This window comes from Salvelinus sp. IW2-2015, unplaced genomic scaffold, assembly GCF_002910315.2.
Source record: "Salvelinus sp. IW2-2015 unplaced genomic scaffold, ASM291031v2 Un_scaffold3196, whole genome shotgun sequence".
Lineage (NCBI taxonomy): Eukaryota > Metazoa > Chordata > Actinopteri > Salmoniformes > Salmonidae > Salvelinus > Salvelinus sp. IW2-2015.
In genome coordinates, this window is record NW_019944483.1 from 57,546 (window position 1) to 70,956 (window position 13,411).

Genomic DNA, 13,411 nt, shown 5'->3' on the forward strand with positions numbered 1-13,411 from the left:
GGAACCCCATTGATTTTGTCTTACTGAGATTTACTGTCAGGGCCCAGGTCTGACAGAATCTGTGCAGAAGATCTGAGTGCTGCTGTAGGCCCTCCTTGGTTGGGGACTGAAGCACCAGATCATCAACAAACAGTAGACATTTTACAGATTCTAGTAGGGTGAGGCCGGGTGCTGCAGACTGTTCTAGTGCCCGCGCCAATTCACTGATATATATTTTGAAGAGGGTGGGGCTCAAGCTGCATTCCTGTCTTACCCCACGGCTCTGTGGAAATAAATGTGTGTGTTTTTTGCCAATTTTATCTGCACACTTGTTGTTTGTGTATATGGATTTTATAATGTCGTATTTTTTCCCCCCAACACCGCTTTCTATCAATTTGTATAGCAGACCCCCATGCCAAACTGAGTCAAATGCTTTTTTGAAATCAACAAAGCATGAGAAGGCTTTGCTTTTATTTTGTTTGTTTGTCAATTAGGGTGTGCAGGGTGAATATGTGGTCTGTCGTACGGTAATTTGGTAAAAAGCCAATTTGACATTTGCTCAGTACATTGTTTTCAATGAGGAAATGTACAAGTCTGCTGTTAATGATAACGCAGAGGATTTTCCCAAGGTTGCTGTTGACGTATATCCCACGGTAGTTATTGAGGTTAGATTTGGTCTCACTTTTGTGGATATGGGGGTAGATCAGTCCTTGGTTCCAAATATTGGGGAAGATGGCCAGAGCTGAGGAATGATATTAAAAAGACAATGAAATGTGGTGGTCTGTATTATTTTATCAATTTTTAGATACCAATCAACACCACAGCCTTTTTGGGGTTAAGGGTTTTGTAATTTTGTCTGCTGTGTATTCACAATGTAATTTGAAGGAATCCAATGATTCTGGTATCTTTCTCTGTCTCGTCTGGTCTCTCTATTCTATCCTCTCTCTTGCCTTTCTCTCTCTTTCTCTGTCTCGCTCTCTCTCTCATCTCTCTCCCAGTACAACCAACAGCTTCTCTTCCTCCCTCCTCCCGCCTCTTCATATTCCTGTCCCTCTTCACCCGGCCTCAGTTTAGGCTATATATTCCAACTTCACCGAGACTCTTCAAATGAGCTGGTGTTGAGGGCAACGGGTAGATCTCAGCGGTTGATATCTCGGTTGTTGTAGTTGAAGTCTTTCCAGCCTCCGGCCCTTGTCTTCAGAGGCCCCCCACAGTCTTGTTGAGGGGCCAGCCAGGGCCCACACTGCATATCGTAGGCCAGAGGGGTCCTCTGGAACGCCCCCCGTGGCTCCTCTGGGTTCTTACCCCCATGCTTAGACATCAGCTGGTAGAAACTTCCTGAGACGTCTGGAGGAAGAGAGAGAGGATTGGCTTAGAACCGTTAGGTGTGTGTGGGGGGGGGGGGGTGGTTTGGGGAGGGAGGTGTGGCACAGCTGGGAGACCACGGTTGACATCGCTGTTTCCACCAGTGGGGGCGGGGTCTGTCTGGGTACGGGCCAGATGGTTTTCTTGTTCTTCTAGGAATGTGACAAGGGGACAAGCACAGGCAAACTCCACCCCCCCCCCCCCACACACAACACACACACACATTCACACCCACCAGACCTCTCTGTACTCACCCCCCCCCCCCTGTTGGCCCAGGGAGGCTGTTCTGTCTGGGCTGAGCTCCAGACACTTTTCTCCCCTTGCCATTGGGCAGGTCCATCTACGAAATATCCCTCCACCCTGGTAAAAGGCTCAATACAGTCATAATTTTCCCTCCCTTTAGCTGTTTGGAAAGATTGGAACAATGGCTTTTGACAAAAGTTGTTTACCACGTATTTATTCCGCGGTGCGAGGGGGATGATGGTTCAAATAAAACGGCCTCCTACATAACAACGGCCAGGGCGACCGGGGAGGCCAGCGTCATTAGCGACACACACACACACACACAACACACACAACACACACACACAACACAACACACACACACACACACAACACACAACCACACACACACATCACACACACACGTCCTGTGAAATGAGGAAAATCAGTTTCCATATTGTTTCCTGTCCAGGAGGGGTTTGACAGGAAGGGTAGCTGGCAAGAGGGGCTTGACAGGAGGGGTAGCTGGCAGAGGGGTTGACAGGAAGGGTAAGCTTGGCAGAGGGGTTGACTAGGATGGGTAGCTTGCAGAGGGGTTGACAGGAGGGGTAGCTGGCAGAGGGGTTTGACAGGAAGGGTTCTGGCCAGAGGGGTTACAGGAAGGTAGGCAGAGGGGTTGACAGGAAGGGTAAGCTGGCCCAGAGGGTTGACCCAGGAAGGGTAGCTTGGCAGAGGGGGTTTGACAGGAAGGGTAGCTGGCAGAGGGGGTGAACAGGAAGCGGTAGCTGGCTAGAGGGTTTGACAAGGAAGGGTAGCTGGCAAGAGGGGTTGACAGGAAGGGTTTCTGGCCAGAGGGTTGACAGAAAGGGTAGCTTGGCAGAGGGGTTGACAGGAAGGGTTCTGTCAGAGGGGTTGACAGGAAGGGTAGCTGGCCAGAGGGGGTTGACAGGAAGGGTTCTGTCAGAAAGGGGTTGACAGGAAGGGTAGCTGGCAGAGGGGTTGACAGGAAGGGTAAGCTGGCAGAGGGGTTGACAGAAGGGTTAGCTGGCAGAGGGGTTTGACAGGTGGGGTTCTGTCAGAGGATTGACAGGAAGGGTAGCTGGCAGAGGGGTTGACAGGAAGGGTAGCCTGGCCAGAGGGTTGACAGGAAGGGTTCTGTCAGAGGGGTTGACAGGAAGGGTAGCTGGCAGAGGGGTTGACAGGAAGGGGTAGCTGGCAGAGGGTTGACAGGAAGGGTAGCTGGCAGAGGGGGTTGACAGGAAGGGTAGCTTGGCAGAGGGTTGACAGGTGGGGTTCTGTCAGAGGGATTGACAGGAAGGGGTAGCTGGCGAGGGGTTGACAGGAAGGGTAGTCTGGCAGAGGGTTGACAGGAAGGGTTTCTGTCAGTAGGGGTTGACAAGGAAGGGTAGCTGGCAGAGGGGTTGACAGGAAGGGTAGCTGTGCAGAGGGGTTGACAGGAAGGGTAGCTGGCAGAGGGTTTGACAGGGAGGGTAGGCTGGCCAGAGGGGTTGACAGGAAGGGTCGCTGGCAGAGCGGGTTGACAGGAAGGGTAGCTGCAGAGGGGTTGACAGGAAGGGTAGCTGCAGAGGGGTTGACAGGAAGGGTAGCTGCAGAGGGATTGACAGGAAGGGTAGCTGGCAGAGGGGTTTTTGACAGGAGGGTAGCTTGGCAGAGGGGTTGACAAGACAGGTAGCTGGCAGATGGGGTTGACAGGAAGGGTAAGCTGGCAGAGGGTTGACAGGAAGGTAGCTGGCAGAAGGGGTTGACAGGAAGGGTAGCTGGAAGAGGGGTTGACAGGTAAAAAAAAAAAAAAGGGAAAAAGGGGGTTTCCCCCCTGGCAAGAAGGGGTTGCCAAGGAAGGGTTCTGGCAGAGGGGTTGACAGGAAGGGTTCTGGCAAGGGGTTGACATGGAAGGTGTAGCTGGCAAGAGGGGTTGACAGGAAGGGTAGCTGGCAGAGGGGTTGACAGGAAAGGGTAGCTGGCAGAGGGTTGACAGGAAGGGTAGCTGCAGAGGGGTTGACAGGAAGGGTAGTGTTCTGAGGGGTTGACAGGAAAGGGTTCTGGCAGAGGGGTTGACAGGAAGGGGTAGCTGGCAGAGGGTTTGACAGGAAGGGGTAGCTGGCAGAGGCGTTGACTCTCTCTCTTCTCTCTCGTCTACACCTCTACCTATCTGAATGAGACATCTGTTCTCTTCTGTGTGTGAGGAGTTAAGGAGGACATAACAGCTCTGTAAAAGGATGTTGTGGTCCAAAATGGCATCCTATTCCCTATGTAGTGGCACTGCTTTTGACCAGGCCCAAATATAGGGAATAGGTGCCATTTTGGGATGCCAAGCTCTAGAATGAAGTCAGCTATTACTTAGCCTTGAGGGGAGGCTTGTGTGACCTGGCATCGTGAGGGGCGGCTGTGTGGACCTGGATCAGGAAGGGGAGGCTGTTGTGAACCTGGCATCAAACGGAGGGGAGGCTGTGTGAACTCTGGCATCAGGAGGGGAGGCTGTGTGACCTGTCAACCCCCCCCCCTCAAGGAGGCGGAGGCTGTGTGACCTGGCATCAGGAGGGGAGGCTGTGTGACCTTGTGTGTGTGTGAGGTCAACAGCCTCCCCTGCTGATGCCAGGTCACACAGCCTCCCCTCCTGATGCCAGGTCACACAGCCTCCCTCCTGTGTGTGGGTTGAAGGCGCTTTGTGTGTGTTTGAGGGCTTTTGTGTGTGTTGAGGGCTTTGTGTGTGTTGAGGGCTTGTGTGTTGAGGGCTTTGTGTGTGTTTGAGGGCTTTTGTGTGTGTTGAGGTGCTTTGTGTTGTTGAGGGCTTTGTGGTGTGTTGAGGGCTTTTGTGTGTGTTGAGGGCTTTGTGTGTGTTGTAGGGCTTTTTGTGTGTGTTTAGGGCTTTTGTGTGTTTAGGGCTTTTGTGGTGTTTAGGGCTTTTAATCGTGTGTTGAGGGCTTTATGTGTATATAGGAGCTTTGTGTGTTTTAGGGCTTTGTGTGTTTCAGGGCTTTTTGTGTGTTTGAGGGCTTGTGTGTTTGAGGGGCTTTTGTGGTGTGGTTCTAGGGCTTTGTGTGGTTGAGGGCTTTGGTGTGTGTTGAGGGCTTGTGTGTGTTTAGGTGCTTTGTGTGTTGAGGGCGTGTGTGTTGAGGGCTTTTGTGGTGTGTTTTATGGGCTTGTGTGTTTAGGGCTTTGTGTGTTGAGGGCTTGTTGGTGTTGAGGGCTTTGTGTGTGTTTAGGCTTTGTGTGTTGAGGGCTTGTGTGTTGAAGGGCTTGGTCGTGTTTAGGGCTTTGTGTGCTTTGAGGGCTTTTGTGTGTTTAGGGCTTTGGTGGTGTTGAGGGCTTGTGTGTTTTAGGGCTTGTGTGTTGAGGGCTTTGTGTGTTTTAGGGCTTGTGTTGTTTAGGGCTTGTGTGTTGAGGGCTTGTGTGTTTAGGGCTTTGTGTGTTGAGGTTTGTGTGTTTGGGCTTTTGTGTGTGAGGGCTTGTGTTGTTTAGGGCTTTGTGGTGTTGAAGGGCTTGTGTGTGTGTTTGAGGGCTTTGTGTGTTTAGGGCTTTGTGTGGTTGAGGGCTTGTGGTGTGTGTGGAGGGGCTTGTGTGTTGAGGGTTTGTGTGTGTGTTGACGTGGCCTATTTGTGGTGTGTTGTATGTTCGCTCCCTTATCGCAACACACACACACGTCACCTTAGATGTTTAACTGCCTTGAAGAAACATTTAATTGGATGTAGTTTTTTTGAAGATATGTTTTTCATAAAGTTCATGCACTCCCTCCCCTACCTTGACGCCGGCTGCATCAAGCATCCACAGCCCTGGAGAACGCATCACCACGACAACAGCAGCCCTCGTCAAAAAACGGGGCTTTGATAATAAGTGCAACTCTTCTAGGCTTGCTCCCAACTGCACCCTATCCTCTCATAGTAGCCCATAGGGCAATAGTGGCACTACTTTGAGCCAGGGCCCATAAGGTAAATAGGGTGACAATTTTGGACCGTAATAACTTACTGTCTTAATCTCCCTCTCTGCCTCTTCAGCCCCTCCAGACAGCGCTGCCAGTGTAGATGAACGATGAACAATGAACATTAACAAAAGCGTATTACTTCTTCACTATTTTAATATTTTCTCACAAGCTGCTCTACAGGCCAATGATGTTCATTCAGAGGCCGGGGATTCAAAAGAGAGACAGTTTGCTGCGCTCAAACCTCTTCTCCTTCCAGCACAAGCCTTTTCTTCTTACGAGGTAATCTGGCAAAGTAAGATGATAATAATACATTTGAAGAGCTTTCCTGAAGCTTCCTCTCCCGACACGGCAGTATGCAATTAAAGAGGGTCGTTACACTAGTGAGGGACTGGCTCCTTCCAGACACGGCAGTATTTTGTAATTTAAAGAGGGTCCGTTACACTAGTGAGGGGCTGGCTCCTCTCCAGACACGGCAGTATGAATTAAAGAGGGTCGTTACACTAGAGAGGGACTGGCTCTCTAATTAGATGTGGTAACATTAGCTAGCACAGGATTTAAGATAGCTAACTAATCTATTTTTTGCGATCTTTGCTAGCTCATGGCAACGTTACCGTCTGTCTAAAGTAAACCTGACGACATTGTCATGATGACAACGTGTCCTACTAATTATTTGTCTACTTTATCAATGTCATCGTATTTCCACGACGTATTTCCACGACACTGTAGTGTAATTTGGACAAGATCATCATTAACAGTTGTTTAGAATGAATATTCTACCCTATTCCCTATATAGGGCACTACTTTAGACCAGAGCCCTATTCCCTATATAGAGCACTACTTTAGACCACGGACCTATTCCCTATCTAGTGCACTACTTTAGACCAGAGCCCTATTCACTATCTAGTGCACTACTTTAGACCAGGGCCCTATTCCCTATATAGTGCACTACTTTAGACCAGGGCCCTATTCCCTATATAGTGCACTACTTTAGACCAGAGCCCTATTCCCTATATAGTGCACTACTTTAGACCAGGGCCCAATTCCCTATATATTCCCTATGGGCTAAGATCAGCTAGCTATCTTAAATCCGGTGCTAGCTAATGCTACTACATCTAAAGTCAATCTGACGACGTCACAATGATTAAAAAAAATATTGACCTCCTGTAGAAATAACATTGGGTTTCCAAGTCAGTAAAATGACACAATCTTAATCAGAGCCAATTGAGACAGCAGCTCAGTCAGACCTCATACAACTTTTAGTGAAAATATTGACCCTTGGTCAAAAAATGTGTGCACTATGTAGGGAATAAGGTGGCATTTTAGGATTCAGCCATGCAGTAATATAGCTCTCTATACACGAGGGCACTCCTCACCAGATTGGAGGCCCCTCGGACGGTCTCTGGGTTGAGCATGACGATCTCCGTGGTAACGTGGCCCTCCACCGCCTCCGTCATCTGCTCCACGGTGCAGTTGATTGACGGGTCTTTGATCTTGAACCAGTTGTCTGCGTACCAACCAATCAGGAACCAGACATACTTCTTCCCATAGAGCTTCTCCTTGTACACCTGTAGGATAGAGGGGAGAGACGGGAGAGAGAAAGAGAGACAGAGCCTGGGCGCGAAGCCCCAGCCGAGAGCCTGGGAGCAGGCAAGAACCCAGGAGGACTCTGGGGATGGCGAGGCATGCACTGCAGATGCAGTGCCCATTCGACCACTGCGCAACCCGGAGGCGTATAGATGGCTTGGGAAACAATGAAAAGGTTTAACGATTGCCAACAGAGTGAGGTAGTTAAATATACCAAAGTGAGAAGTAAACAATAAAAAAGGAGAGATAACACAGTAGACATTTGCTGTTTTTTTTTTCGTCTATCTCGTTTTACACCCACACGTGTATCTCGGAAACAACGGTTCTATTGAGGTTTTCATCACCAAAGTCACTGCTCAGCTCAACCTGCAGACACAGGAAGATAGAGAGTACATCATCAACAGAATTCGAGCCTAAACAGATATTATAAAAATCATTGATGGAAGTTAGTTGCTCTACAGGAGCCAGGTGATGCAGTGTGTGGTGTGGTGTGTGTGTGTGTGGAGTGGATGTGTAGTGGTGGGATGTGTGTGTGTGTGTGTGAGGGGATGTGTCGTGATGCCGTGGTGGAGGTGTGAGTGAGTGAGTGGAGTGTTGGCGCTAATGTGTGATAATACTAGTGGGTCGCCCACAGACGATGCCAGATCTGGACCGATTTGTTGAGGGGGACAAAACTACCGATATAGTCGGGACGCAGATTTGCTGTAGATATGAAAAAGTTGGAATGACACGACGAATTCTCATAAATTAGACCATCCAGAAGAGAAGAGCAGTTGTCTTGCGCGATAAACTATGTCCAATAACTATGTCCAATACTATTCCCACTACTAATGTCCAATAACTATGTCCCCATTAACTTATGTCCCAAACTATGTTCCCATAACTATGTCCATAGCTATGTAAAATAAAACTATGCCAAACTATGTCAATAACTATGGTCCAATAAACTATTCCCATAACTATGCCCCATAGATTATGTCAAATAATATGTTCCCATAAACTTTCCCATAACTATTCCAATAACTATGTCCCATAACTATGCCCAAACATGTCCAATAACTATGGTCCCATAACTAATGTCCATAACTATGTCCAGAAACTATGTAAAATAACTATGGCCCCATAACAGTCCCATACTAGTCCACATAACTATGTCATAACATGCCCCATAACTAATGTTAAAATAACATGTCCAATAACTATGGTCCCATTAACTATGTCCAATAACTATGTCAATAACTATGGCCCATCAACTATGCCCATTAACTATGTAAAATAATCATGTCCAAAATAACTATTGTCCCATAACTATGTCCCATAACGATGTCAACTAACTTATGTCCATAACTATGTCCCATAAACTATGTCAATAACTATGTCCCAGTAACTGATGTCCCATAAACTATGTCCCAAAACTATGTCCAGTAACATTATGTCCAAATAACTATGTCCCAGTAACTATGATCCGAGGTAAACTATGTCCCCATAACTATTCCATTAATTATGTCAAATAACTATGTCCAATAATTATCATTCCCATAACTAATGTCCTATAACTATGTAAAATAACTAGGTCCAATTAACTATGTCCATAACTATGCCCCATATTATGTCAGAATAACTATTCCCATAACTATTCACCATAAAAACTATGTCCAATAACTAGTCCCATAACTATGTCCATAAACTATGTCCTAACTATGTCCAATAACTATGTCATAACATATGTTAAACATAACTATGTGCCCATAGACTTATGTCCAAACTATGTCCCATAACTATGTCCCATAACTATGTCCAATAACTATGGCCCATAACTATGCTCCAATAACTATGTAAAATAACTATGTCCAATAACTATGTCCATAGACCTATGTCCATAACTATGTCCGCGATAACTATGTCCATAACTATGTCCCCACAACTATGTCCCATAACTATTCCATAACTATGTCCCATAATATTCCCATAACTGATGTCCATAACTATGTCCATAACTATGTCCAATAACTATGTCCCATAACTGATGTCCATAACACTATGCCCATAATTATGTCAAATAACGCCCATAAACTATGTCCATAAACTATGTCCTAATGATGTCCAGATAACTATGGTCCGCGATAAAACTATGTCCAATAAACTATGTCCCAGTAACTATTGTGCCATAACTATGTCCACATAAACTATGTCCCATGAAACTGTCCAGATAACTATGTTCCCATAAACTATGCGCCATAACTATGCCCCATACAATTTAGTCAAGATAACTCATTTCCCATCAACTATGTCCATAACTATGCCAAAACTATTTCCCAAACATGTCCATAACTATGTCCCATAACTATGGTCCCTTAACTATTCCAACCTATGTCCAAGTAACATATGTCCCATAACTATGTCCCATAACTATGTAAAATAACTATTTCCACAATAACTATGTCCCGATAACTTGTCAATAACTACTGTCCAATAACTATGTCCATAACTATGTCCCTACTATGTCCCATAACTATGTCCATAACTATTCCCAAATAACTATGTCCCATAACTGATGTCCATAACTGTCCCATAACTATGTCCCATAACTTGTAAAATAACTATGTCCCATAACTATGTCCCATAACTATGCCATAACTATGAACATAACTGGATGTCCCAAAGCTATTGTCCCATACTAAGTGCTCCCCATAACTATGTGAAAATAACTATGTCCCCAGTAACTATGTAAAAAACTATGTCCAATAACTATGTCCCAGGAACTATGTCCCATAACTATGTAAAATAACTTATGTCCCAATAAACTATGTAAAATAACTATGTCCCATAACTATGTCATAAGTATGTCCCATAACTGATGTAAAATAACCTATGTCCCCATAACTATGTCCCATTAACTATGGCCTACAACTATTTCCCATAACTATGTCCCATAACTATGTCCTATAACTTATGTCCATTAACTATGTCCCAAGTAACAAGTCCCATAAGCTAGTGTTCCCGGATAAACTATGTCCCATAACTATGTGCCATAACTATGTGTCGCAGAATAACTATGTCCCATAACTATGTCCCATAACTAATGTCCCATAACTATCGTAAAATAACTAGTGTCCCATAACTATGTCCCAGTAAGTATGTCCCATAGAATCCTATCTGTAAAATAACTATGTCCCATAACTATCTGGTCCCATAGACTAGGGTCCTACAGACTATGCCCATAACTATTGTCCCGATAACTATTCCCATAACTATGTCCCATAAACTAGTCCTACAACTAGGTCCCATAACTATGTCCCATAACGTATGTCCAGTAACTATGTCCCATACTAGTCCAATAACTATGTCCAATAACTATGTCCCATAAACTGATGTCCCATAACTATGTCCCATAACTATGTCCAATAAACTTGTCCAAAACTATGTCCCCCATAACTATGTCCCATAAACTATGACGCAGCGTAGTTTTTTTCATACACGGGATGTGACAATGACAACATCATGAGAAAATATAGAATACAATGACATTATGGACATTTTCCTTGTTCCCATCCTATCTATTGAATATCAGTACTCGGAACCGGGATTACCGATTTAGCACTTAAAGGCTGAGTATAACGGCGCAGTCTCTTTTTGTTGTAATTGTGTTTGTCCTCATGTGGGGGAGGGATGTGTGTGTGTACAGCGAGTGTGCAGACTAGAGTGGTCTATGGTGTGTCTATGGTGTGTGGTCCATTTTGAAAGAGGAGAAGATGACGCTGTGGGAGAGTCAGAGGTGTGTCAAGACGAGAGGAGTATAGAGTAAAGGAAGAAGAGGAGTGAAGACAAGAAAGCGCGACAGGAGGAGAAAAGATCTTGGAAGAAGAAATCGCTATAGAGGGAGGAACGAGCAGCAAGCGTGGGGAGGCAGATACTGGTGTTCGCAGGGCATAAGGTCACAAAGAAGATTATGTGCGGTTCACGAGTGGGTGAATCAAGTTTTGAAGCAGTAGGGAATGTAGCGTTCTGGGTACGCCTCACAGGAAAAGCGTTTTGCATGGCTTGGGCGGGCGCGCGAGCCGACCGTCTGGCGGTGAAAGAGCCCGCCGGAGTCTGAGTCTGGGCATCGCTTGCCGGGCTGGGAGGTCAGGAAGGATGTACAGAGATCGACACAGGAGATGAATACACAAACACGACACAGCACAGACACACACAGCAGCTACAACAGACCACACAGCACACACACACCACAGTAAAGGCAGAGGAAGGAACAACACGGTCGTAATGAGGATGAGTCCAGTTAACACGAACAGAGCTGCTGCGTAAGACCATGCGACGAGCGACGACTCCTGGTGGAGTGCACGACATGTCACTACAAGTGTGTGTAGCATGTGCACATGTTAGACACACACCAACACTGTCAGGTCCCCCACAACATGGCCCGAACGCGTCGACACAATGTCAGCACCGCCTGTGGGACCCACAATACCAACAACACACTAACACAATAATAACACACCAACCACCACATCATCATGGAACACACACACATAACACACATAGACACACACACATGACTCACACACACACAAGGACACACACACAGAACCCTATGCAGCCGGAGTGAAACGGTAACCCCGAAACACAAAGAAACGCCTCAGATATCATCGTAATTTTGTCACGATATTGTAGTTTACTGTTGTTGTGTGTTGAGGATTGATGTGTCCATGTGTGTCAATAGTTGTTGTGTTGTGCGTCTATGTGTGTTTGTGTGTGTGGGTCCCCAGCCACAGACCCCGATGTGGTGCATGGTCACTGCAGCAGCTCGGTTCTGTTTCACACTGAGACTCCATCCTCATTTAGAGCTGTTGTTTCCCTCTGTTTACTGTATGTGAGTTGTGCTGTGTGCTGTGTGTCTGTGTGTGCTGTGTTGTTGTGTGTGTGTGTGTGGTGTGTATTCCCATCTCCTGTAGGATCTGTGCTCCTGCTTCGCTTTCGAATCTGGGGAACTGTCTTCTGCCCCAGCGGCAAGATGCCCAGAATCATCGTGGGTGCTCTTCTACCGAGACAAAGCCAGAAAAGTTTTCATGGAGGTACAGAGAGCTACATTTCTGTTCACAACTTGGATTGATACTTAAATTTTCTGAATGGACAATATCCTTTTTGGACTTGATTTGAAAAGTAGTGCTCACGTATGTGTGTTCTATCAGATTTTTCAAAGATCTTTTTCTCTGTCCGCTTTTGTTATCTCTTCTTCCTAATATATTCTCTCTGACACACCTGACTTCTCTTCTCCTCCCTACCTCTCCTTTCTCTCTCTCTCTCCCTCCCCCCCCCCTCCTCTTCTCTCCCTCCATCCTCCTCTCTCTCTCTCCCTCCCCTCTCTCTCACCTCCCCCCCTCCTCTCTCTCTCCCCATCCTCATTCTCTCTTACTCTCCCTCCACCCCTCTTCCTCTCTCTCTCTGTGCACTCCGTTTCCCCCCCACCCCCCCCTCTTCTCGCCCTACGCCCCACCCATTCTCTCTCCCTCCCCCCATCTTCTCTCTTCCCTCCCCTCTCTCCCTCCCCCCCCTCTTCATCTCTCTCTCTCCCTCCCCCCATCTCTCTCTCTCCCTCCCCCCCCTCTCTCTCCCCTCCCTCCCTCTACTCTCTCTCTCGCTCCCTCCCCCTCTCTCTCTCTTTCTTTCGCACTCCTTTCCCCCCACACTCCCCACCTCTCTCTTCCACCCCTACCCCCACCCCCTCTCTCTCTCCCCATTCTTTCTCTCTCTCTCCTTTCTCTCTCTCCCTCCCCCCATCTCCTCCTCCCTCCCTCTCTCTCTTCTCCCTCCCCTCTGCCTCTCTCTTCTCCCTCCCCCATCTCTCTCTCCCCCCCTCTCTCTCCCTCTCTCGTCTCTCTCTCTCCCTCACCCCCTTCTCTCTCTCTTCTTTCACACTCCTTTCCCCCCACCCCCTCTCTCTCACCCCTACCCCCATTCACCCCCTCTCTCTCCCATCTTTCTCTCTCTCTCTCTGTCCTCTCTCTTTCTCTTTCTCCCCCACCCCGCTCTCTCTCTCTCCCCATCTTTCTCTCGCTTCTCGTCTTTCTCGTCTCCCCCCACCCCCCTCTCTCTTCTCCCATCTTTCTCTCCTCTCTCTCTCTCTTTCTACTCTCAGCCCCTACCCCCACCCCCCTCTCTCCTCTCTCCCCATCTTTCTTCTCTCTCTCTCTTTCTCTCTCACCACCCCCCACCCCCCATCTCTCTCTCGCCCCATCTTTCTCTCTCTTCCTCTTTCTCTCTCACCCTACCCCCCCCTCTCTCTCCCCATCTTTCTCTCTCTCTCTCTTTCTCCCCCCTCTC

At 47.3% G+C, this 13,411-nt stretch overlaps 1 pseudogene; it reads right to left on the bottom strand.

Annotated features, from left to right (window-relative positions):
• The window catches only part of LOC112075493 (gamma-aminobutyric acid type B receptor subunit 1-like), a 68,094-nt pseudogene extending 55,979 nt beyond the window's left edge, over positions 1–12,115 (bottom strand).
• Between the last annotated feature and the right edge of the window lie 1,296 nt (positions 12,116–13,411).